At 43.7% G+C, this 27,939-nt stretch overlaps 1 protein-coding gene across 38 annotated transcripts in view; it reads right to left on the reverse strand.

The window, feature by feature from the left end:
* Window positions 1-27,939, reverse strand: part of MAGI1 (membrane associated guanylate kinase, WW and PDZ domain containing 1) — a 485,140-nt gene that overhangs the window by 352,331 nt on the left and 104,870 nt on the right. The window lies entirely within an intron of this gene.

Here is a 27,939-nt window from a genome sequence, read left to right on the forward strand (position 1 = left end):
CTAGGAGATGAAGGCTGAGCAAAGAACAAAGTGCTAAATAAAGTCACAGGGTGGGAGAAAAGGCGGGTCCGCTTCACTGCAGAAGCGGGTCAGATGTTGGAATGCTCCCACATGTGTGTCTGACTAATTCCACGCAAGAAAAAAAAAACCACAGCATGCAGGAAGAAGAGCAGGCCACACCAGGATCTTTCTCTGGCTTACATTTTTTTAAGATCTATTCTTCTATCTACGTGGTGGAGTTCACAAACTACACTCCTTGCCTTGTTCTCTATCCCTGCAAGCCTTCATTTGGTCTCACCAGTCCTGCTGCCTGATTCTTCTTTTGCCCCTGCTTCATTTGCCAGAGACCCCTTTTGAAATGGGCATCAATAGCTTACCTCTCCCAATCCACAGTTTCACCACATCCTCCAATCAGAATGTTATCTTAATGGAAATAATATGCCAGGCTATGGACTTTTTTCTGTTCCTTGGTTAACTTTATTCCTCTACAAAAGCTGCCTCAGACCAAGTCAATTACCTGTCTATCGCAGGACTGTCTACTGCCATTTAGGGTTTCCCTGCTCTGCTCTGCGCTGCGCCGCCCCCCGGCTTTTCACTAGAGATGTAGGAGTTAAAACGTTGCACCTTCCATTTGGTTAAGTGTATTCTCCACCATCAAGCTATGGTCTCTACCCTTACTTACACATGGCTTCCTACCTGTATGACTGAATGAATTACGCCCTTTCCCAATTACTGCCCCAAACAACCACCACCTCAATCAAAACAACACATTACATCTTTTTAAAAGGCAGCTTTAGAAGGCTTATCTTGGCAAGCACAGAAATAAATCCATTGAAGTATCCCCCCATTTCACATTCCTGAAAAGTTGATAATCACATGCTCGTTAAAAGGGGGGGGGGTTCAACCAGACCAAGTTTTGAAAGATACTCATTAACATAATTTTTGTCTTTGGTGACAACAGGCCATCTGCAATCAAGAGTAAAACTTGCAGTTCAAACTGATACTGTGTCTGGTTACGTTTCATCTGGAAATTAAAAAGCAGAGCTCACATCCTCAATTTCCCCAGTTCCATCAACCCCTTTGGACAGGTAGCTCATTAACTGAGTCCCTTCTTACCACATACTGATTCATCCAGTGATGATCATAGGTCCATTCCATATTTCATATCCACCACAAAGAGTCCACCAAGGCCATGGGTCTATGTAACCATGTGCTATGTGCAATATCTGAAAGCTGATAACCGCATAGTTCAACATAATCATATAGCGGTTTTGACCACCATCACCACAGATTATTTTATCATGCTTTCTTTTCTTTTCTTTTCTTTTTTGTTATTATAACCAACAGTTTCGAATTCTCTTTCATAAGGTGGAATGGGTCAAAAAGACCACTGGAGCCAGCGCTGTGCATTTTGGTGCCTGAGGCAAAACATCCCCTCAAGGAAAAGCCTTGCGAAGCATTGCTGCCAAAAGGCAGGGAGCAAACTCTGCAAGGGCTTCTGGGAGACCAGCAGCAAAGCTCTGTGGAACACCTCCTGGGCGGCTGGCCTAATAGTGAAGTGGCTGTTGGTGTCCCCTTCAAAGTGGTGCTGAGGCTGCTGCCAGCGTTTGTGGGCTGCTGAGGACATGTTGCCTCAGCTTCAGTGGGCACTTCACCGGCAGCGGCCCCAGTGCCATATTGGAAGCGGCCTTGGCGGTTGCTTCACCACCAGGCTGCCCACTCAGGAACCATTTTGGAGGCAGCTGCAGCCTCAACACTGTTTTGGAGGAGGCCCTGGCCACATCTTCGGCAGTGGCCTCAGAAGGCATAGTAGCAGGATCTGCCACCTGAGGCTGCCTCATGCTAAGGTCGGCCTTGACCGGACAACCACTGAAGTGCCTATCCCATTTAAAGCAGCAAGGGGAAACATCTGGAAGAAACCACACTGGCTAACCCTTCTTTATACTTTTAAAAATTTGCCCATCACCCTCAGCTGGGATACATATTAATGAAGCTTTTCTTTAAAAAAAAAATCACTTACAGTCAAACCTTGTGTTGCGTTCTGCTCTTATTACGGACTTTCAGCTTACGAACGCGGCAAACCCGGAAGTGTTTACTTCCGGGTTCGCCACCCACGCATGTGCAGAAGCTATCTGCGCACTTCGCGTATGCACAGAAGCGCTCGATTGCATCGTGCACATGCGCAGAAGAGGCACTCTAGTTGCAAGCTTTTCGGGATGTGAAAACGGATTAAGTCCACAACTAGAGGTTCCACTGCACAAGCAAATGATTGTCCTCTCATTAGGCATCTAGTATTTGAATTGTTTTAGTCCGTTGTATGGGGGACAATTTAAAAACTATGTGTCTGGCCATTTTAGCACCCAGCTAAATCACATTTACTGTCAATATTAACAAAGTGGAACATTCAGACCCCACAACCTCTCCTGTGTGGGTCATATTGATCTCCTTGGTTTTGATCAACTTAATTAAATGATACGATCTGTATGGTACACATATATTGGCAGATTTTTAAAAAAGCAATTTAGGATTAAGGTGCTCTATGCATTCTGCCAAAAGAACAATAGGCATTCTGCAGAATCAAAAAGCAGTTGTCACCACCTGACCCTGGATGGCCAGACTAGTATAGGGGACACAGTCTCCCAAACTTTGCTGAAAGGATTCAGAATAACACAGAAAGTGATTTTAATGGGTGGCAGGAGACCCAAGTTGGATTTTTAAATAAAAGATATTAAAAAAAAACCAACCCATAGGGTAATAGTCAACTAACTTTTACTCAAAGTAGACCCACTGAAATAACTAAGGCCATGTACACACACACTCGCTCATTCTGCATCCAATGTGCTCCCACTGCAGGTTTGGAAAGCAATGTGCACACAATGTTGGCCACAATCCATACCTATCCCGCCTTTTTCTTATGAAATACTGATGTTTCTCTGGGCAAAGTAGCATCAATGTGAACTGAGAAAAGAATAGCTTGGCTGTATCTTAAGCTGGTGAGGTGCACTTGGACTAAGTTAATATCAATGTGTCTACTCTTGATCAATACCTGCTGCCTTGCATGACATCTTCGGGAGAAGAAAACCAGCTCAGAATGGTAAGTGACAAACCTGGCGCAAGAGGAAAGCAACAGTCAGAAATCAAACGGTAGGGAGCATGTGGGAGAGTCTAGAAGCTTTCCAGAGACTTCAGTGCTGGATTTTATTGAGGAAACAGTGAGTGAACCCCCTATCTAACCAATTTTAAGAGCATCAGATATGAATGTTCTGAGAGAGCCCCACAACTTGTGATCCTTCCCCAGACAAAACCCTAACGCCAACAAATCATGGCCAAATCTCAACTTCTCTCCTTTAGCAGACTTAAAAGTACAACTTTATGACTCTATTTCCCCTTCATATTCATTTCTAGATTCCCTTATCGCCACACACTCAGCCCTGCTCCTACCATTAGTTGCTGCATCTGTTCCTCATTTGAAACCCACCACTTTGCTAATGCATGTCTTAGCAAAAGATTACTATATGCCAGTTTAATAGGTGGATGTCCTCCAAGGGCTGCCTTGTCCTCAATAGACACACGTCTGGTAACGAAGCTGGAGTCAACAAAGAACAAGATTACCAACGGCTGCGGGAGAAATTGCCAGCTAACATTACCCATGATACACTGGCATGCCATAAAAGCCAGGTTAATGGATGGAATGATAACAGCTTTGCAATGGTAATGCATTAAGACTTTTTGCACATATAGTTGGATGATATTCGTCTTCTACACACATAGAAAAAAGAGCAGGCCCAAGCGAGTCTTTTTGTAGGGAGTGCCAACATGGATAAGAAGCAACCACAAGATGGCTAGCTAACTTGTTGCTCAACTGTACCATTGCAGATTGCAATTTGGGATTGGATGCCAGAATACTGCTTACATAAAATGCTCCCTTTCCCATAAAGATAAGGAGGTTCTAGATCAGCTCCTGGGACGCGGGTGGCACTGTGGGTTAAACCACAGGCCTAGGGCTTGCCAATCAGAAGATCAGCAGTTCGAATCCCTGCGACGGGGTGAGCTCCCGTTGCTCGGTCCCTGCTCCTGCCAACCTAGCACTTCGAAAGCACGTCAAAGCGCAAGTAGATAAATAGGTGCGGCTCTGGCGGGAAGGTAAATGGTGTTTCCGTGCGCTGCTTTGGTTCGCCAGAAGCGGCTTAGTCATGCTGGTCACATGACCTGGAAGCTGTACGCCGGCTCCCTCGGCCAGTAAAGCGAGATGAGCGCCGCAACCCCAGAGTCAGACCTAATGGTCAGGGGTCCCTTTAATTTTAGGTCAGCTCCTACATTTAAAGATGCAGAGAGCTTCTTCTTTTTTTGTGGAAGGGAGCATTCAGTCACTCAATACAAGGCTTGCAGTCTGAATTGATACAGTCCAGCCACCACTAAGGGCTTCTGCTTTTTCTTTGACTCTGTACTCTTCGGCTCTCAAAACAACAGAATTTCGGTGCTTGCGGCACCTAAATGACTAGACCCAGGACGCCTTATGAGAGACGTAATGTCAAGTTTCTTCACAGCTCAACCCACCATTACCGTGGAGAGGAAAACACTGCACTCACTCTCTTATAACAGTGACATGGGACCTAAGGTGCAGACAAACAGCTGCACATTCACCCTTAAAAACGTCGTAACAGGAACGATACCACAACAACTTAGTGTGGAAAGGCCTCTCTGTCATGCTTTTGTAGAACTCAACAAGGAGGAGGATGGGGACAAAACCAGACTGCCTGCCACTGGCTGTGGTTCATCTGACTATGACCTCTCTGCCTTCTGCCCTGCCAGCCACCATGGGCATCAACCACCAGGCATCACAGCATGAAGGAAATCACTAGAAAACTGAGCTTGTGAACTCTGAATAAATTATTCTAAATCAATATGAATACCTGGTAACTTTCCATATGTCAGTCTCTTCTGGATATCAGATATGAGGAGCTATGGCACAGGGAAGGAATAGGGTTACAGGGAGGCAAAAGGAAAGATCTACCAGGCAGTACAAATTGAACTTGAAGTCACATGGGGAGGGCATGTCATGCAGGCATAGAGAAGTTTACTGCAGCACCATCTTCCAAATGTGTTTGTTTTAAAGGGAAGAGGAAAGCTGAGGACTGTTTAAAAAAACAAATACACCTCTGCTGAGTTTTCACTGTTTTACTGCTTCATCCTGCTGCCCTTAAAAACAGAAGAAGCTATAATTTGCTTTGGTTGTTTGGAATTATTGGGTTTAATCTGCAGCATTGTTTTTAATTTATGATAAAAAGGGAACGACAACGGGGGGGGGGGGGATACAATTAAATAAATAAATGCATGGAAACTATATACATTTACTGATGCTTCAACTGCACCAGTTCTATTTGCTATATTTTAGCCTCTATCAAATTACAAACCCATAATCGTAACAGTAAAGCAGCTCATTACTCGCTGATTTATGGTGCAGGTGCACAAGAAGGAATGTCGCTTACATTTGGAAGAACAGCAAACACAGCCACGAAGGTGACATTTTACGGCTGCGTGCATTTTATAAAAACTTGGAAGGGTGCTCAGGGAAGGTATACTCGGTCAGAAGAATATACCGTATTTTTTGCTCTATAAGACTCATTTTTTCCCTCCTAAAAAGTAAAGGGAAATGTGTGTGCGTCCTATGGAGCAAATGCAGGCTGCGTAGCTATCCCAGAAGCCAGAACAGCAAGAGGGATTGCTGCTTTCACTGCGTAGCGATCCCTCTTGTTGTTCTGGCTTCTGAGATTCAGAATATTTTTTTTCTTGTTTTCCTCCTCCAAAAACTAGGTGTGTCTTGTGGTCTGGTACGTCTTACAGAGCAAAAAATACGGGGTGTGTGTGTATGTGTGTGTGTGTGTGTGTGTGTGTGTGTGTACACACTTTTCACTGACACTAGGTTTAACTTACGGAAGGAATTATCCTAACAGACTGAGCTTCAGATCATAAAAGAGTAGTATTTAAACTTGATTCCTTATTATATTAGTTGGTAGCTAAGGATGACTCTTCAAGCATAGGTATTTTACTGATGCAAACATTTTAAAACAAAATGTTAAAACCACAAAACATTTTAAAACCATGACAGGGTGAGATCCAGGAAGTCTCTGCTTTAAATCTCACTTCAGTTCTAAACATCGCCCAACGACGATTCCCATCATCCCTGACCACTGTTAGCTAGGGATCATGGGAGCTGTAGTCCCAAAACATCTGGAGGGCCAAGTTTGCCTATGCCTGACCTATCTTGTGATGGTGTTACAGGATTACTTAGACCAGCTTCCCTCAACCTGGTGATTTGGACTACAACTCCCATCAGTCCAGAGCATCCAGAGAACACCAAGTTGAGGAATGCATGCAAAACTGTGGAAAAGAAGCCATACAAATGCTTAATAACACTGGTTTGAAAAACAAGGGAAGTCTTTCTAACGATTGGAAGCCAATGGTATTTTAATTTTGAATGAGAGGTATGAGGAGGAGGCATGTAACAGTCTTTTCTGTATGTGTTAGAAGGGTGATGAGCAGCCCATTAAAAGGAAATAGAGAGATACTGTATCAACCTGTCGCAAATAATTAACACTGTGATCTGCTTTAATCAAGTGGACATCTTATACTATCCTTCCCCACCCTGTTGCCCTCCAGATGTTCTGGACTACAAGGCCTATCATCCCATACTATTGGCCATGCAGACACGGGATGATGGGAATTGTAGTCCGAAACAAGTGCAGGGCAACAGGCTATGGAAAGACTGTTCTACACACTATCAACCATGAGGCTTCCACTATTTCTCATTCCCCCCAAGAGCCAAAAAACTTTTAATGGAAATCTCACTCGCAAAGGTGGATTTTGCACTCCAACTCAAGCAAGCCAAGTGTCCTCTGCCAACAGACACAAAAACTGACCTTTTGAAAGCCATGAAGCTGTTCATCTGTTGCTATGAACCAGCTCCTCATAAATGCGTAATGCAAAAGCTATTTAGTTATAAGATGGCAAGTTCCCAGAGTTATGCTCCGAAAGTATAATTGGAATGCATGAAAACAATTAACTTTTAACTGCAAAAAAATTCAATATAGAAGATGCCGTTAACTGGTTGGTTCCAAAGTACTCTATTTCATATTAATTTTTGACAGCCCACATGGGATAGCAGAGGGAACCAGAAAGTTTAAGGTATTTTAAAAGCTTCCCTACTGAAAAGCCCCTCCTAATGCTTTGACACAGCCTCACCATCACCAAAATATGCAGTGTCACCTAGAAACCTCGACAAAGAAACTGCACCTGGAATGCAGGCACAAGACATGTGTGTTGCAGCTTGCACACGTGCAGATTTTTCTCAAAAACGCGCAGCTCCACCAAGCTGCCCTGGGTGGGAGTTTCCACATGCATTCAAAATCGCAGCTGTTGTGTTGGTGTTGTGATAGGTTCGGGAGCAAGGTTAGTCTATATGGTGCCAGAGTCCCTTCAACTTCTTGGGGCCCCAGATCCTGGCTTGAAATCTAAGGGAGAATTCCATTGTTGAACTAGTCAGGCAAGTTTCTTTGTGAGTTAATAACCCTAAGGTCTCTACTTAAAAAGTAGAGACATCACCTTGCCAACAAAGGTGCGTATAGTAAAAGCTATGGTTTTCCTGGTAGTGATGTATGGAAGTGAGAGCTGGACCATAAAGAAGGCTGATTGCTGAAGAATTGATGCTTTTGAATTATGGTGCTGGAGGAGACTCTTGAGAGTCCCATGGACTGCAAGAAGATCAAACGTATCCATTCTTAAGGAAATCAGCCCTGAGTGCTCACTGGAAGGACAGATCGTGAAGCTGAGGCTCCAATACTTTGGCCACCTCATGAGAAGAGAAGACTTTCTGGAAAAGACCCTGATGTTGGGAAAGATGGAGGGCACAAGGAGAAGGGGACGACAGAGGACGAGGTGGTTGGATGGTGTTCTTGAAGCTACCAGCATGAGTTTGACCAAACTGCGGGAGGCAGTGGAGGACAGAAGTGCCTGACGTGCTCTGGTCCATGGGGTCATGAAGAGTCGGACACGACTAAACGACTAAACAACAACAAACCCTAAGGGCACTTAGTGTAACAAAAGACGTTGCTCTGTGCCAGAGGGCAAATTGGTGGGCTGCCCTCTCCTCACCTGACTGGTGGTTAGAAGACAAAAGCCAGGGCCAGGGTTTTGTGTATGAGAGCTGAGAGCAGGGAGCAGGTTGCAGCTAGAGAGACAGTACCATGCAGGACTTCTGCTGGAATCCATGGGGGAAGCAAGGCCTTTTGGGGGTGCAAATGCTGTGATCCCCTCCATCTTTGACTCAGGTTGCATATACATGCAAATAGTGATGTTAAATTTTCTAGAATATTCTGCAGAATATTCTCCAAAAGATTATTCTCGATTAATGAGAATATTAGAGAATTTTTATTTAAAACAGGAGGATATTCATTTTAATGCATTGAAAATGATAAAATTTTAATGCAGTGAAAATGATATAATTAGTTAATATACATGTTTATTCATGGGTAAACATGTTCAGATGGCAACCAAAAACTGTACAGATACTTTTATTCAATGGGGCAATGCAGTGAATTCACATTATTTGATTTTTTGTTGCACCAAACTTGAAACTGAAAATTCAACGTGAATGACTCATGTTAATCACATTTCAGAGCTGCCAATGGTGAATGACACAATGCCAAGTAATGTAACTGGATTTGTTACTTACACTGGCAATATGACAGCTTAACTTATTATTTACTAGATTTGTTTAAATGTGGGTTGTAAAACTGGTTCTTACATTAGAATTTACAGTTTGTGGAGAATATTCTCATACATACATACATATACAGTGGTACCTCAGGTTACATACGCTTCAGGGTGAGAACAGAAATCGGGCTCTGGCGGCGTGGCAGCAGCAGGAGGCCCCATTAGCTAAAGTGGTGCTTCAGGTTAAGAACAGTTTCTGGTTAAGTACGGACCTCCGGAACGAATTAAGTAATTAACGTGAGATACCACTGTGTGTGTGTGTGTGTGTGCGCGCGCGCACACACACACACACAGTGGTACCTCAGGTTAAGTACTTAATTCGTATAGACACACACACACAGATATCTGATACTTTCATAATAAGGCACAAAGTACCTACAGTCGTACCTTGGATTCCGAACGCCTTGCAACTCAAACGTTTTGGCTCCCGAACACCACAAACCCAGAACTGAGTATTCTGGTTTGCAAATGTTCTCTGGAACCCAAACGTCCGACGCAGTTTCCGATCGCGTGCAGGAAGGTCCTGTGGCCAAACGGAAACCGCGCCTTGGTTGTCAAACGTTTTCAGGAGTCAAAAGGACTTCCGGAACGGATTCCGTTCGACAACCAAGGTATGACTGTATTTGGTCGTGAATGCAATAAGATCACGACAAAATAATAATAAAGGTACTCTAAGTAGAGATGCCTCTCTTTCCCTTCACACATTCATGGCCTTAGGCAAATGTGACCCGCCAATGGATTGTTTCGTATAAGCAGCTTGCTATTTCTGAAAACATTAGTGCTATTTTAAAACAATGAAAATGCATCTTTACCCAACAGCCTTGGGGCACAATATAATGCAAAAGTGCTATTCTCTGCAGGCAAGTATGTCATATGTATAGCATTCGTTTAGTCGTGTCCGACTCTTCGTGACCCCATGGACCAGAGCATGCCAGGCACTCCTGTCTTCCACTGCCTCCCGCAGTTTAGTCAAACTCATGTTGGCTGCTTCGAGAACACTGTCCAACCATCTCGTCCTCTGTCGTCCCCTTCTCCTTCTTTCCCAACATCAGGGTCTTTTCCAGGGAGTCTTCTCATGAGGTGGCCAAAATATTGGAGCCTCAGCTTCAGGATCTGTCCTTCCAGTGAGCACTCAGTGCTAATTTCCTTAAGAATGGATGCGTTTTTTTCTTAAGGAAATTAGTCCCGAGTGCTCACTGGAAGGACAAATCCTGAAGCTGAGGCTCCATATATGTATAGCATATATATATGCTGTACCATATATGTATAGCATATATGCAGGCAAAACAGGGCTGAGGCCAACACTTCACAGGTCTGATACAATAGGTGCTAGTCAATTAAAGCATATTTTGGAAGAAATCTGGAGGTCATTTGAGGTCTCTTTTTATTCAAAATTTCAACTGTAAGAGAAACTTCTGTTTGTTTCCCACGGCAGAGTTGCCGTTTCAAATGTGTGAAGACCTCTACGGACACATGCACACATCCGTAACAAAGAACAAGTATATAGCTTCAACACGGCACTTTGTCAGAAGGACAGAAGCTAAATCTCCAGCAAGGGGTTGAGGATTTATGCCTCTAATTCTAAGTGTTGCTAGCGACAACATTAAATCCGAGGCAGATGTTTGGACACCAGAACAAAAGCGATCAGTAATACTGGTGCGAAACTCTGAGCTGCTCATCTGCAAGAGTCAAACACACTTCAGTGTACACACCCAAAGACAACGCATGAGCGTTTGACTTGCCAAAAAACTGCTGCTCTGTTAAATGATACCCAAAACTGAAGACCTAACGAAATTGATATAGGCTTTTAAAAGAGTGTATTATCTTTCGTACCTTGTTTATTTTAGTTAGCATCACTACACACACATTGTCACAAAGCAAAATGCAAGAAAAAGTGAAATGAACAAAATATATTGGACTATGCAACATATATTTTCTTCAAAATTACTAGAACTAAGCATTATTATTATTATTATTATTATTATTATTTGTTTAGAATATAAAAATCACCAGTTGAATGGAAGCTTTTGCCTAACTCAATGACTGAGTGATTTATAAGCTCTGCAACACTTTTGCCTTAATCCATAAAGTGGTGAAATACCTCCATCATACAAAATGGGCTGACACTGATCCAGCCCAATGAGGCTGCCATACTCTTCCTGCTGGAAGACTGCCCTGCAGTTGACTTGCCAAATAGGAGCAAAGGACTAGTGGAAGCCTTGGCAAGCTAAAATTGATTGTCATAAGGCATAACTGTCATGAATTAGGCAGAGACTTTGTTATCGGGAATAAGTATTGCCTGTTTTAATGAGACGGGAAGCACATAATAAAATTTCATTTAATTTGGCACGAGAGTTACCTATTTTATGGAGACAGAAGATTTGTACTTGTTTCAGGAATGAATCCAACCCCAGTTAAAAAAAGAACCCCACAACAAACTTGTTTCAACCCCTTGCTGTGAAAAAATGCCAGGTTTGTGCAGGAAAAGAGAAAACAAATAGCAGTATCATATGTATCCAACTAAGTCATACTCAGGGTGGATCCATTAGAACCAATCACTTTAAGTTGTTTGTCCAGTGATTTCAATGCGTCAAATCTAAGAATGACTGCTATCACCCTAAATCAGAACAGTAGCAATTCAGCCATTCTGTGGATTTTCCAGAGTAAACTTTTGTCAGAGTAAACACAGTAAGTCTCATGTTGTGACATCTGCCCAATAAGCGTGATATGCTGGGTTCATTCAGACTGTGTTAGTGCAGGAGAATGCCAGTGGCTGATCTAAAGGTAAAGAACCCCTGACAGTTAAGTCCAGTCGCAGACGACTCTGGGGTTGCGGCGCTCATCTGGCTTTACAGGCCGAGAGAGCCGGCATTTGTCCGCAGACAGTTTTTCCGGGTCATGTGGCCAGCATAACTAAGCCGCTTCTGGTGAAACCAGAGCAGCACACGGAAACACTGTTTACCTTCCCACCAGAATGATACCTATTTATCTACTTGCACTTTTTTGGGTGTGCTTTGAACTGCTAGGTTGGCAGGAGCTGGGACCGAGCAACGGGAGCTCACTGCGTCACGGGGATTCGAACCGCCGACCTTCTGATCGGCAAGCCCAAGAGGCTCAGTGGTTTAGACCACAATGCCACCTGCGTCCCGTGGCTGAACCACAGAACCAAATCCATAGCTGAAAACCAGGACATGCCCATGCATAAGTGACATAGCCTAGGTAGAAGAATCAAGTAATCTAGCAATGTAGACTGGTGTCACTGAGTTGCTTCCAAGGATGTTCCTGCAATGACTTCTGCTTGTACAATGCAATTTCCCCTCCCTCTCCTCCTATCATAGACTCCCAATATTTTCTGGGGACCAGCTTCTGGACCAGACCATTTTTTGGGGGGGGGCATAGGGAGTGTGCAGGAAGGGGAGGGGAACTTCCATTGTGCAAACCAAAGTCCTTTGGGGAAACTTTGTTAGATACAACCCAATGTAATCTGAACTCAGAATTTACAGTACCACATAGAGAAATGGGGAATTAAAAGCACATGCAAGCAAATGATTCTGGATGACAAAATTGATGATAATTTATGCAGGCTGTAAACTATGTTGGCTACATGCAAAAGGCACATTGAATCATAGAGTTGGAAGGGACAACCTCCTGCAATGAAGGAATCTTTCACCCAATGTGGGGCTTGAACCCACAGCCCTGAGATTAAGAGTCTCATGCTTGAGCTACATTGCTTTTAAAACATTTTACAGAAGCATAACACAATGCCCAGCAGCAAGTTTAAACAATTTGTGACTGTTTATTTTTATTTTATTCATTTAGAAAAAATATAAACCGCTTCATCAGGAGGGAGTCTGATACTAAGCCGCGTACAAAAATAATAGAATTCTTGTTTCCGTTTTATTCTTGCTCTGCAAACCACCAGAGTACTCCTGTTATTGCTATATAAACGCAGTAAATAGTTTGCTTGGCTAGCCTCTTCCCATTACCATTATGCTGGCAAAAACTCAATCCCAATCGTAGCACTCATGAAGCCAGGTTCTGCTGTTATTTCTGCTGATGTTCTTCTATGCAATTAAGAACCGGCTGAGGATACACCAAATGACTTTCTTCAGCCATTGCTTCTGAGGAGCAAATAAAAGTTTTAGAGCAGGACTGACAGGCTGCAATCCCCAAACCCCCGCCCCCGACAGCCCACCTGAAGGTAGTTTAGCAACCTTGTTCTATTATTAAATTGGAACTCCTGAGCCATCCACTGAACTTCAAAAGAAAACTACCTATCTACACACAGTCAACAACAGTGGAAATTACCAAGGGCTCTGTCCGGAAATTTCCCCTCTGTCTATCACCAATTAAAGTCAACACTTTATTGCACATATGATTGATGCAGCTCGCAAGGTTGCCAAAGCATTTCCCAACGTGGAGATGGTGACCTTACTGGAATACTCTGAACACTCCTGGCGTGTGCCCACAGGCTAGAGATGAAATAGCACAGGATGCAAGCAGAGGTGGGATCTATGAAATGGGTCCATGGAGAGGAAAGAACTAAGAAGTGGGCAAGTGTTCTAGGACAGGGGTGGGAAAACATTTCAACCCAAGGAGCACTTTTTTTCACGAGGAAGCTTCCTGGGGTTCCATGTCAGTGGCGGGCAAGGCAAAAGGGTTTGAAACTATGGATGTGACTCTAACCTTGTGCAGCAGGTCAACCCAAAGTCAGACATTTACAGACACATCTTTCCATCCTCCAAGTTACAGGAAAGGAGAGTCCGAAAGGAAGGACTTTCTTTTTTTTATATAATAATTTTTATCGATTTTAACATATAAATTAAAAAATGTACCACAAAACTTATCACATATACAATCTTTTTAGACTTCCATCAGCACCTCTGATAATCCACTGTTTTATCCACTTCTTATACATTTCTTGACTTTATATTGCCTTTAAGTCTCTTAACAAGCTATCCTTTCCTTTATCTATTTTTGCAATACTTCCAATAATACTCCTCACAGAACTTCTTGTAAACCTACAAACGTCATCTGGTCTTCACAAATACTCATCAGGAAGGACTTTCTGACAGCAAGAGGCTTGTAAAGAGTTGTAAAGACTGCGGAGAGAATAACTGGGTGCACTCATCCCACTCTGGATCAAATCTATGCTTCCAGGTGTCATAAGAAAGCTGCAGAGATAGCGCAGGATAGTGCGCACCCCGGAAATGATCTCTTTCAGCTTCTGCCTTCTGGAAGAAGGTACAGGGTTATAAAGACTAGGACTAAGCCACCTGCGATTTTGGTTTTAAACACAGTGTAAGGTAGTCTTTATGGGAGTATATTGTATTTAATTATGGGGTATCAGAGTTTTTAGGGGGTTAACCAGGCTGGGATAGCTGGAATAGCAGGCGTGTTGGTTTTTGAATGTCTGATGTAGATTTTTTCAATTTCGTTGTTCTGTATGGGACAATGACAATAAAGATTATTGTATCGTATTGAAAGTGGAATGAACTCCCACAAGAGGTGGTGGATTCTCCTTTTTTTGAGGTTTTTGAGCGGAGGATGGATGGCCCTCTCTCATGGATGCTTTCATTGAGATTCCTACATTGCAGAGGGTTGGACAAGATGACCCTCAGAGTCCCTTCCAACTCTACAATTTTATGATTCTATTCCATCTGGCTCAGAACTGTCTGCTGGTCGTGGCTCTCAACAAGCCCTAACTGGAAGTGCTTGTTATTGAACCTAGGATTTGCAGAGCATGTGCTCTCCCAATGAGCTGCAGCCCCACAGCCCTGTCTCCTGTTTAGTCTAACAGCAAATGATACATCATTAGTATTCTCAGGTTATGTGAGCTCCGCAATCATCGCAAACATTTACTGACCCCAGGGGTAGAACCTATTTGTTTAAACATTTACATAGCATCCCCACAATCTCAAGTGGGCGTCAAGACCTGAATCACTGAGCAAGGAAGCATGACTGAAAACCTACGGGAATAGCGGGATGGGTAGGCAAGGCTGTTAGTCAGCCAGAAAGACAGCCAGGAAATTAAACTGTCAATCATTAAGCGTCTTTTAAAAGGGTCAAATCAGGCACGAGAAGAATGGCAGTGGCGTGCCTGGCGCTCATATGGGGAGGCAAGGTGAGATGTTACTAGGCATCTGGCTGCCATTTTGGGCATCCGCCACACAATTAGCGAAACATCTACTTTGGCTCTTTGTAACCGCCTTTGAAAAGAAGAAAGCACATGAGACTCCTTGGCAGTTTTATAAAGTCTCTTTCACACTTACAGTCAGGATGTGTGTGTCTTTTTTTTTTTTTCTTCATTTGGCAGCTGCCTGCTGCTTTGTGAAACTTTACTTCAAAATTACAGAAATTCAGATATACGGCAGATGAGACTCTGATTAGCTCTCGAGGCCTTATTATGCTAACGTGTGTTTGTGCATCGGGTTGATTAACTTGAACAGATTAGATCTAATTAAAAACTTTTTCTTAAAAAAAAAAAAGGCCAACAAACACACACCACAGTGCTCTCTCATTCTGACATAAAACTTTCCTAACAGATCTTCTGCACAGATCTCCCAAGGTTATTTTCAACAACAACAACAACAGAAAGAAGCCATCTGAGGCTGGTGAGAATTGTAGTACAAAACATCTAGATTAAGCCAGCTTGGGGAAGGCTGGTCTATAGTACTATTACAATGAAAATGACACTCAGATACCATCTCTTTCATTCAGAACTAGACACACTCCCCTTCTGCCCCGGGACCACCAATGCATGATAGATAGACTCTAATTATGCAGGTAGCCATATTTGTTTTTGGTATCTCCTATCATTTCTAACAGGAGATTAAAAAGCTTAAAAAGCAGAGACATCACCTTGCCAACAAAGGTCCATATAGTTAAAGCCATGGTTTCCCCAGTAGTGATGTATGGAAGTGAGAGCTGGACCATAAAGAAGGCTGATTGCCGAAGAATTGATGCTTTTGAATTATGGTGCTGGTGGAGACTCTTGAGAGTCCCATGGACTGCAAGAAGATCAAACGCATCCATTCTTAAGGAAATCAGCCCCGAGTGGTCACTGGAAGGACAGACCCTGAAGCTGAGGCTCCAATACTTTGGCCACCTCATGAGAAGAGAAGACTCCCTGGAAAAGACCCTGATGTTGGGAAAGATAGAGGGCACAAGGAGAAGCAAACGACAGAGGACGAGATGGTGGGACAGTGTTCTCGAAGCCACAAACATGAGTCTGACCAAACTGTGGGAGGCAGTGGAAGACAGGAGTGCCTGGCATGCTCTGGTCCATGGGATCATGAAGAGTCGGACACGACTAAACGACTAAACAACAACAAAATCATTTCTAACAATAATTAAACTTTTGGGTGCCCCCATTGGTGTCTCACGCTGATGGAAAGCCCTTTGATCTGGTGGAGACTTCTATCATCAGAACAGGGGTGAGAGGCTAATTCTCACTATTCCAAAGGGTGATTCAACCCCTGGAGCGATTTATTTGGTAGGGGGGCAGGGGGGCAGAGCTTCAGAGGAATAGAGAAATCAGTCGAAATTGCCTCTCCCTCTCTTCTGCTGATGGAAGCCTGAGCTAGATCAAAGAGCCTTTTGTCAGCATGAGGAGCACCACTAGACACCACCCTTTCTTGTGAGGAATAAATTGATAACGACTGTGGTAGGGCAATCAAATTTCTGCTCAAGAAATATATGAGAAAGCCTTTTGCTAGGGCATACAATCCCATTCACACCTCCATCTGCAGTGGAACTAATCAAGCCAGGAAGCTTCTAATTAAACTCAGTTTCCTAGTTTTCTGAACCAAAGTCGAATGGCCTGTTCCAACGCTGGCAACCAGTTTGGATGAACTGGAAAACTACAGGTAATCAGAAGCTTGCTTGCTTGCTTGCTCGTGCCATAAAGGGAGGAGAGATGGAGCCATCTGTGTGGGCAAGAGGCTCGTTGATATCTTGGCTTGTTAAGCTGAGATATGATCGTCCCAACCAGGTCAATAAATGAATTTATCATCATCAGCTTCTTCCTCCCTCCCATGCCAATGCATACTCATATGTACACAAATATGTCGAAAGACATTTCCTTTCAATTATTCATTCATGTTGATGCCACACTAGATGAGATGAAGTTGAAAAATCTTAATTAGGATAGGCGTCACGGCTTGACACTGGTTGTTGTGGAGCTAATCCAGCAGCTGAGCTTTTCAATAGCAGCATTAGACTATCTGGCAGCTTTAAGCACAGCCCAAGCTGTTTAGAGAGAAAAATTCTACTGTATGAACTGTTTCACAAAGTTCATGATAATAAACAACACCTGTCCTTCTAGGTCAGATGCAGTGGACTGGAATAAATAAAACAGACACCATTAAATGATGAGTATTGCCATTTTGGGAAAATTGTTCACTGCAGTTTTCTGTTAAGGGCTTTGCACGCATGACAAATTAGCTCAGATATTTACAAAAGAGTACCCAGGCATGATGAATAGGGGAGAAAGCAACACATCCTTGCCTTATCCCCTAAGGTAAGATTCTCAAAGAGCTTCTGCATGATTCCTACTGCCAATACAATTTTCTGACTGGACTAGGAAAGAATAATCCAACTTATAAACAATGGGAACTTCCACATACTGGGTCAGACTACTCGTTCATCCAGCTCAGTATTGTCTACTCTGAGCTGCTGCTGGACTACAGTTCCCATCAGCCACAGCTACCCTGGCCAATAGTCAGGAATTATGGGAGTTGCAGTACAACAACATCTGGAAGACACCACATTGGCTACCCATGGTTCTACTCTGGCAGGACCACAGAAAGCAAAAATCCTGTAATATCACCTGCTATCTAAATCTTTCAACGAGAGATTATCAGGGATTGAGCCAGGGACTCTCACTATGTTCTGCTCCCCAACTACAGTTTGTCCTCAACTTACAGTGCAATCCTATGCATGCCTACTTAGAAGCCACCTTATATATGAGTTAAGCATATATGAGATTCCAGCCTTATTATTTGCCCTCAACCCAAAACGTGCACATCTACAAGTCTACCAGCTATTAAGGAGCCAATACCAGAAGAAGTTTCAAAGTAGTTTTCAGGGGCAGCCCCCACACTCAACACATTGAACTGCCAAGTCTGGGACTGAAGAACTCTGGCATGAATGTCACTTTTTCTGAGGACAAGGCACATGGAGGAGAATTGGAAATCACTCCTCAGAGAACTCCCAAGCTCTTCCAAACCTTGCCAATCAAACATCTGTTTCTACCTAAAAAGCCCAGTCAAGTTCCATTAGGAAGCATCTAATTGCATACTAGGGATGCGGGTGGCGTTGTGGGTAAAACCTCAGCACCTAGGACTTGCCGATCGCATGGTCGGCGGTTCGAATCCCCACAGTGGGGTGAGCTCCCGTCTTTCGGTCCCAGCTCCTGCCCACCTAGCAGTTCGAAAGCACCACCAGGTGCAAGTAGATAAATAGGTACCGCTTTATAGCGGGAAGGTAAATGGCGTTTCCGTGTGCTGCGCTGGTGCTGGCTCGCCAGAGCAGCATCGTCACGCTGGCCACGTGACCCGGAAGTGTCTCCGGAAGTGCCCCCGGCCTCTTAAGTGAGATGGGCACACAACCCTAGAGTCGGACACGACTGGCCGGTACGGGCAGGGGTACCTTTACCTTTACCTAATTGCATACTACTGGCAAGATACAGCCATTTTTTAAAATATAAAACATTAAGCCCATCATGCCACAGCTATGGCTTATGTTATCCATTCTCCACATTAAATACACCTCTTCCTGGAAGAAAAAGCTATCTTGCTTCTGTAGAACATGCCAGGCTTTTTATCGCAACTGCGGACAGCAACCCATAACGTTGACGAATGCCTACAATGATCAGTAAAACACTTATTGGCACAGTGGTCCTTAGTGCTTAATTCCTAACATGCTGACGGAGCACCCTGATAAATAAAATTTCTCCCCTTGCACTTCTGAGTAGCAATTATGCGCATATATGAGCGAGCGCTCTTGGTCTTCATGGCAACATGGACTGTAGTTCCTTCATGAAGAAGTGGCTGCCCACTGGAAGTTCAAATCAGCTCCTTTCCAGGAGGAGTGGCCAGCGAAAGTATGGGGCTGCACATCAGAACACCTGATGTATAAACAGAGAGTCCTTCATGGTTCATCAAAAATGGACCTTTTTTTCCTTGATATGGTATGTTTCTCCTATGCTAACTCAACTGAACAGCCTACTAAACACCCTGCTTTACAGAAAAGTATATGGAGAGGTTTTATTGAGAACTAAAGGGACCGACCTTTTTCTTCTCATAAGGTAAAAGTAAAGGACCCCTGGATGAGCAGCGCTCATCTCGCTTTCAGGCTGAAGGAGCCAACATTTGTCCACAGACAACTTTCCAGGTCATGTGACCAGCATGACTAAACCTCTTCTGGCGCAACAGAACACCATGACGGAAGCCAGAGCGCACGGAAACGCCGTTTACCTTTCCGCCACAGCGGTACCTATCTACTTGCACTGGTGTGCTTTTGAACTGCTAGGTTGGCAGAAACCAGGACAGAGCAACGGGAGCTCACTCTGTCATGGGGATTCGAACCGCCAAGCCCAACCCAAGAGGCTCAGTGGTTTAGACCACAGCGTCACCCGCTTCCCTCTTCTTCTCATATGTGACGACTGAATGTGGCAGTGTATTTTCAGTAGTTCCCTGTTTTTTTCCTACCCCTCCTCTGTATCTGTGTTTCATTTTTCTACTTTCACATTTATTTTTATTCACCATAACCACCACTTTAATTGTATTCTGTATGTGTTTATGCCAATAAACTTTTAATTTTTTAAAAAAGTGAACCCCAAGGCTACATTGCCACAGACCAGGAATTGCCGTGGTGTCTCTTTTCATTCACCCTCATGCACTCAACACAGATTTCCGTGCGGCAGTGTGCATTTAATCTGTAACTACCGTTTTTCTTCTAAAGGAGAAGCGCACAAGTGCACAGTCCACAAGCAAGCCAGTTGGCCACGTGGCAATCACACATGTGAGCTTTTCGCTATATGCATGCATGTGGGATGATTAGTGGCAGCACATGCGCACAGCAGTGGTCTGTTACCTGTGACACAAAAGTCTTTGGGAGGCAGCCATAACTGGATACTGTCACAGTGGCAATTAAAGCAGGCATTAGAGCGAGTCAGGTCACCATGTAGTCAATTGTTTGAGCAGGGTACCAAACTGGCTGCCTGCATATGCTATGCAAGTTTATATGCAATCACCACGTCCCATATTTTATCCAGCTACACAGTATAAAATTAAGTGACAGGCTGGTGTGGGGAGATTTCCCAATTCCTGGCCATGTGAAACTTGTCCACATTGTGACAATGGCTAGGGAGATCTTTTATCATGCCCAGTTTTTGTTTTAATTGTACAGGCAACTCCCAATTCATGTGGGGGTTATGTTCCGAGGCATCACACATTTACGTGAAATCCTGTATATTTGAAATACCATTGGTAAAGCCTGCAAATGCCATCTAAGCCTCTGGAAACCCTTTAAAAAAACCAGAAGCACTTACCAGATGCCAAACCCCGTCAAATTCCACTGCAGTCGCTCCTTCCAAACTTCCTTGCTCAAACGTCAACTCTCCACTGGCCTCAACAGTCAGTGCAAGGGTTCCTGGGATTGCACCTGCAAAGGCTTGTGGGATTGCTAGGCTGCTGGGTTTGCCAATGATTAACCTGTTTGGTACATGGGCCTCAATGTTTCTTCCCTGTACCAAGCATTTTTCTTTTAAATCACCTTCTGCAAACAAGCGTTTATACGCAGCAGAACACTGTTTAATTGGTGATGAGTCAGCTACATCATCAGCACACCAGAGAGAGACAAACTGGAATTTATTCTTTTGAGTTTGCAAACCATTTTTATGCAAGAGGGAAGGAAGTATTCATATCGAAGGGGGAGGTGTATGCAAAGTGGTATTTGGCTTCTTTGTGGCAAAACATTTCTATGCTATTGGAAACAATATAAAAAGTTTATTCTCCACCCTCTTATTCTGCAAGTCACCTCAATGTCATTGTATCTACAAGCTTTGCAAAACTGAAAGTGCTTCTTCAGGCTGGACAAATTGTGAGGTGTTGGTGGGGTGTTTTTTTTAGTATATACTAGAAGAACAAATTAGTTTTCTTGTTGTTCCCATTTCTCATCAATTGTTACAAAGGGCAGACCAGCCAACATTCTGCTTATGTTGCTGAAATTTCCCCTAATTTCTTTATAGGCCTTGGACAACGTTATCCATTAAGTGTGGTGCTCCTTTAAAAAAAACCAACAAGGCCATTGTGAAAAACTTTTCCATGATGGAAGACATATGGGACCCAAGGGCTAAAATACCCAGTTTTAGAGAACCGAACAGCACACTGTTCACACACAGTGTTTGAAAAAGAAAGCACCCAGGAATTTTAGTATGTGAAATAAAAAAGATCCCAGTTTTGTCTTATGCTCACACAGAGTTATTTTAAAGGGAGATAGGATGGAGAGATGGGGACATTATTTTAATGGATACCTGGCAATCTGTTGACCTTAAAGTCAAGGATTTCCCAGTTGCCATTGCAATAATGTCCACTTCTGATTCTCATTCATATGAATTAGAAGAAGGCATCCTAAAGAACTGGAGGGTAACATCCTGTTGGTGCCCTTGTGGTTGCAGAAGAATCCAGCAGAGGAATCAATGCAAGAGACAGGGAGGGAATGTGTGCCAGTTCCATCTCCCATTTTAGCCCCCCCCCCAAAAAAAAAATCAGCTCCAGAACAGGGTGGGCAGTGGTGTGGCAGACTGATGAGGAAGGAAAACCTTACAGATGTCATTGGCAGGGCCTGATGGTAGCGGTTCCTGGCTATGGTGATTTACAATGCTATTCCTCTCTTCACTGTCTGCTGCCCCGACTCTACACAGGCTTTCCAAAATTTCAGACATGCAAACCACATGTATTTTACCAAGTATCATCACTTGATGTTGCTACAGGTAAGCATTTATATCACCCTCGTCCAGTGGCGAAGCTTCATGCTCCAGCACCGGGGGGGGGCAGAGGGCTGGTGGGGGCGGGGCTGGCACGCGCCCTGGGGGTGTGGTGTGCTGCCCGCAGTGGTGGGGCACGCTGCCTGCGGAGGATGTGGCACCCAGCGCAGGCAGAGGAGGCAGCCGCGATGGCACCCTGCTGGGGTCGCGCTGCCGGGGGCGGTGTGCTCTCCCCACACTCCTCTTCCTCCGCCAGTGCCCTCGTCTAGCTTTCAGAATAAATTAATGCAGAAAGATTCTATTTGCATAATGGCTCTACCATGGGCTTCTATGTGCACCTCAGCCACTGTGATGTCATTAGACAAGTCCCATAACCCCTTGAATACTGGCTGCTTTAGCTGGGGTTGGTGACAGCTGGAGTTGGTAACCTTTGGAAGGAACCACATTGGCTATTCTAGCATAGACTGCTGGATTTTTGGCTGGGGAGACCTAGATCTGAACCTATACTCTGCCAAGAAAATAATTAGATAACCTTGGGACACTCAGTCTCTGTATCAAGGATGGGGATCCAGTGACACTGTAAATCCCACCATCTTCAGCCAGCATGCTCGGTGCTCTGAGATGATGGGAATTCTAGTCTAGCAGCATGTGGAAGACACCAAGTTTCCCATCCCTGCTCTGTATCATAACTTTGTTGTGCAACTAGGAGACATGGGGGAATTTCTTGGAGAAAGACTAAGCTTACAAAGTTCCAAAAAGTAGCTTCAACTTGAGTCTCCCTCATTCAGCTTGAGGATCCAACTCAGCAAGAGGTAGTGATATCCAGTAAGTTGGATGGCATTAAAATAGGACTGCACAAATTCATCAAGGATAAGGTTATCCATGGCTGCTATTATAGAGCCGGGATGGCTATGTTCTTGCCTCCACTGTTGGAGACAATATGTCTCCAAACACCAAGTGCTGTGAACCACAAGTGGGGAGAGCACTGTTGCACTCAAGCCCTGCTTGTGAACTTCTCCAGGGCATCTGGTTGACCAACGTGAGAACAGTCTTTGGCTAGATCCACCTGAGCTCATCTTATGCCACCATTACCCAACGCTTGACTAAAGAGTACTTATATTTATCAGTTACCATATAATATAATTTTTCTACATTTCCCTAAAATGAGCTGCCATGGGGAACTGGTCAGCAAACAGCTCACTTATTGATTCTCCATTTCTCTTCTCAATACGTACGGCAAATAAGACACAGTGTCCTTCCCCAGAACTTTATCCTCCTCGTCCTCATAGCCAAATCTCAGAAGGTGCCAGGAATGACCTGGCAACCACCTATTTTGCAGCCATGGATAGGATGCAAAATTATACCTCTGTCCACAACGGACATATTTACAGTTGTCAAAGAAATATGGCAAGAGGGAACAGATACAAAAAGCTCTCATGCCATTAAATATAATCACTAAGCTATTAGCTTATTTGAAGGAGAGATGAAAGGATAATGGGCTGGGCTTTGTGCAAGTCTCAATTGCATTGAAACACACCATATTTGTTTTTGTTTTAAGAACAGAACCCTTGCTAAATATGGAAATCTTTGCTTTATTTCATCCTGCGCAGGTAGGATTAGCAAGAGATTTGATAGTGTTTGTTGTGATCTTTGATTTCCAGCGCAACAGTCCCTCTACAACCAAGCTGTGCCTATTACTTCTGCCCAAAGAAACAAGCTCTTCAGTTTGGTACAACCTCTTAAGAGGAAATCTATTTACACACTTCAGTTGCACATAAAAGGCAGACCTCTTCTGAACATAAAGCTTCCATTTACCCATCATGGTTGCTTAGAGGGTATTACATTAGTAGAGCAAGCAGGATATGGTTTGTATGGATGGGAGTGGCTTCAAAGCATTAGTAGGATTTGTAGGATGCTACTGGTGCCCTAGAGATCTAACACAAACACAGGAGTTCTAACCAACTAATACTACTTATTTCTTTAAAAAAAGTAGGAGGAGATCACCATTCTCTCTCATTCACACATACACAGAGACTTTCAAAACTCTAACATTTATTCTGGCCTATTTTGCATGAGAAGAGAAGACTCACGAGAAGAGAAGACTCCCTGGAAAAGACCCTGATGTTGGGAAAGATGGAGGGCACAAGGAGAAGGGGATGACAGAGGATGAGATGGTTGGACATTGTTCTCGAAGCTACCAACATGAGTTTGACTAAACTGTGGTAAGCAGTGGAAGACAGAAGTGCCTGGCGTGCTCTGGTCCAGGGGGTCATGAAGAATCGGACACGACTAAACGACTAAACAACTAAACAACAACAACATTTTGCATGAATTATCTTGCATTCTCTTACCACTCACTATCAGTCCACCCACTGATGACTGCGTCTATCAAACAATCGTGCCAGCGCATAAAAGCATGTTATGGACCTGGTGTTACCAGAAATACTGCACTGCTTGCAGGATCCTGTTTTGCTTCCATTTCTAGTTAAAACAGGAAAAAAGAGATCATATCCCAAGTGCAAATCCCCACCATCACCGCCAATATACACAAACCAATTTGCTACCATATTCAAAATTTACAACCACAGATCTGGTAAGAAACATAATTTTAAAAAATTAGACAATATCTTTCAATGCAAAAATAAAATAAAATAAAAAGTTCAGATTCTCATACCACTTTTGCAGATCACCTTCCTAATACACCAGAATGTTGAACTCGATAGCAAACAAAAAATCCACCTCAAGGTTTTGTCCCAATGACTTTTTAAAAAAGGAGGTGAGAGGATTATTAACTATTCCAATCATTCCTTACAGCAGTTATAATGAAGTCTAGCCTTTCTTGGATTTCACTGCAGTCTTGGCAGCCGGCCACTATGCTCAGCCGCCAACAGGAGAGGCGAAACGGCTACCAGTTTTACAGAATGTGGCTAAGGAACAGTGCCAAATGCAAGCGTCCAAAAATCATGAGTCAGTCAGCATATATCATAAACTGATTTCTTTTTAAGTGTGAAATGATATGAAAACATGGAGGAAAATTCCCTCCTTTTCATGTGTGTTTGAGCTTTCAAGGATATTAACATTAAAATGAAGACATGGGTGACAGCAAATCTCATTTCACTTGAAGTTACTATTAATTCTTTACTCCTTTGTAATGTCCTCAGTGGGACTCTGGCTTTTTCCAAGCACTGGCAATTAGCTGATCCTTGATTCTTACAGAGAGCCCTGCTCTATGCTTTGACACCTCAAAAGTCAGCCGAGAGTCAGGGCTCAAAAGCAACTTGCAAAGGATTTCACAGGCTGATCAGCAGCCCCTGAAAACCCTTTTGGGGGAACCAGCTGCAACTTGCCCCACACCTGATTGCGTATAGTGCATCAGGTATAGGGCAGATGGGCTTGCATGGGGCACAATGGCCTGGCAGGCAACATGGGGAGGCCGGTTGGCCCATCCATCTCTGTGCTACAGTAATATAACAAGTGCTCAGTACAGTGGTACCTCAGGTTACATACGCTTCAGGTTACAGACTCCACTAACCCAGAAATAGTACCTCGGGTTAAGAACTTTGCTTCAGGATGAGAACAGAAATTGTGCTCCAGCGGCGTGGCAGCAGCAGGAGGCCCCATTAGCTAAAGTGGTGCTTCAGGTTAAGAACAGTTTCAGGTTAAGTACGGACCTCCAGAACGAATTAAGTTCTTAACCCGAGGTACCACTGTACGGTCAACTGCTCTCCAGGGTTTCTTTCTTAGCCATACCTGGAGGTGCCAGGGATTAAATCTGGGATATCATCCATACAAAACACAGGCTTTACCGCTGAGCTATGACTCTTCCCCTACCAGACTACTTGAAGAGTTTTTCCCCATCTCCTTACTCCAGTCTGAATAGATGAGGAGCTAGCTAGCCGAGTTTTACTAATTTGTTCACTCCATTTATGTACAGTGGTATCGGGTTAAGAACTTAATTTGTTCTGAAACTGTTCTTAACCTGTTAACCTTAAACTGTTCTGAAACTGTTCTTAACCTGAGGTACTACTTTAGCTAATGGGGCCTCCTTCTGCCACCACACAATTTCTGTTCTCATCCCGAAGCAAAGTTCTTAACCTGAGGTAGCATTTATGGGTTAGTGGAGTCTGTAACCTGAAGCGTCTGTAACCTGAAGCGTCTGTAACCCGAGGTACCACTGTACTGCCTTTCTGCCCAAGAAATCCAAGTGGTTTGCATTTTATAATGATGTTTGTGAATCTCTGAGAAAACAATAGGAAAAGGGGAATAAGAAATGCAGATAACGGGCGCACACAGCAAAACTACAGATGTCACATGACAGCAAGGAGTTGTCACTGCAGAAAATCGTTTGGAGTGGAGAATCTAAATGGAAGTTGGCCACAGCCAAACTGGTGGAAGGGTCTTCTTTGGCCCTTCTTCATATGCAGCAAATAACTAAAATCAACACACACGGGGGGGGGGGGATTCAATGTCACACTACGACAAAAGTTCTGTCTGTGCAAGCTTTTCAGCCTGCTAGATGAAATGATACCCCGTCTCCCACCCCATAATTTCTGTTATTCTGCCGCTACCTATCGGTTTATGAAACAGCAAGGCTCTTAATACCTGTGAAAAATGACTCACATCTGGTTAGAAATCAATGTCAGGACAAAATGATAAAATTGCCAGCTTCTGATTTCTAACCAGCCAACTCCACCCCCACCCCCCCAAAAAGGTCATCATATGGATTTGGTTGCAGCCATGCCCCCCTTCTTGCCCCACCCAAAAGGTAAACTTGGAACAAAACATAGTGAGCAGATTTCTAGGGGGTTGAAGGAGAACATCTAATCCACTTGCTTTTCGCAGTTGGAAAATCACAGAAAGTAAGATGAAATCAAGGTAAGAAGAGTCCTGGTGGATCAAGTCAAAGTTCCCTCTGGTCCAGCATCATGTTCTCATCCTGGTCAAACAGGTGCCCATGGGAAGCTTGCAACTAGCAGGACCTGAGCACAACAACCCTCTCCCCCCTTGCACTGCAGCCAACTATCTCACTGTCTTTAGCATCACCTTATCCATGAAATCTGTCTCTCCTTTTTAACTTTAATGGTTAATATTTTTAGGGACTTAAATGTTGTGTTCCTTATATAAGCATGCACAATAAATCATTAGTGGCATTTTCCCCTGCCGAGTTAAGTTCTCAGGTTTTTTTTTAACACATAAAACTGGAGCATGATAGTGATCTGCTAATGTACTAATTAATAAAAACTCCTCTCAATCATCAATTATGAACTCCCACGGACTTTTCTTTGTTAAGCAGTCTTCACGCTGGCATTCCCCCATTGACATCCAGTATTCAGACTGTTGGACGAACTTGGTTTTAACCCTCCTCTCTTCACTACCCACGATGTTTGTTTTTAAGTATTGGTTTTTTAAGTAATTTAAATATTTTGTACTACCTTTCATATAGCATCCCAAAGCTGTGCACAACTGGTGGGGGAGAGAATCAATTGAATAAAATAAATATTGACACAACAGGGAAATCTACAAAGAATAAAATACCTTGGTGTCAAGGCTTCAGGGAATCCGATCCCCCCACGGTGGCAGCCAAGAAGTAGAAAAACAAGAAGAGTCCTTTATACAATATTCACAGAGAGAGAACGTAGAAATGCCGTTTCTCTTAGATAATGGTATGTCCTACGGAGGACCTTACGGTCTTCAAATGAAAACATCTTGGAGGTCCCGGGCCACAGGGAGGTTAGGCTGGCCTCATGGCCTCAACCAGAGCCAGGGCTTTTTTGGCCATGGCCCCGATCTGGTGGAATGCCCTGTCCCAAGAGACTAGGGCCTTGCGGGCTTGACATCTTTCCGCAGGGCGTGCAAGACAGAGCTGTTCCACCAGGCCTTTGGCCAAGGCACAGTCTGTCCCCCTCTCTCCTTCTGTAATCCTCATAGAACTCTAGCCCAATGATTGCCATTAATTTGACTCTGAATTGATTTTAGAACATATTTCAATTAATTGATTGTGATTTTGTGTAAGCTGTGTTTTTTTTACTGTTATTAGCCACTCTGAGCCCAGCTTCGGCTTGAGAGGGCGGGATATAAATAAAAATTATTATTATTATTATTATTATTATTATTACTCCAAGTAAAGTCCCACCCCCTCTGTCTCTTCTATTCTACGTCATCCCTGCGCCAGCTAA

Source organism: Podarcis tiliguerta, assembly GCF_965153285.1.
Source record: "Podarcis tiliguerta genome assembly, chromosome: 2".
NCBI classification, from domain to species: Eukaryota; Metazoa; Chordata; class Lepidosauria; order Squamata; family Lacertidae; genus Podarcis; species Podarcis tiliguerta.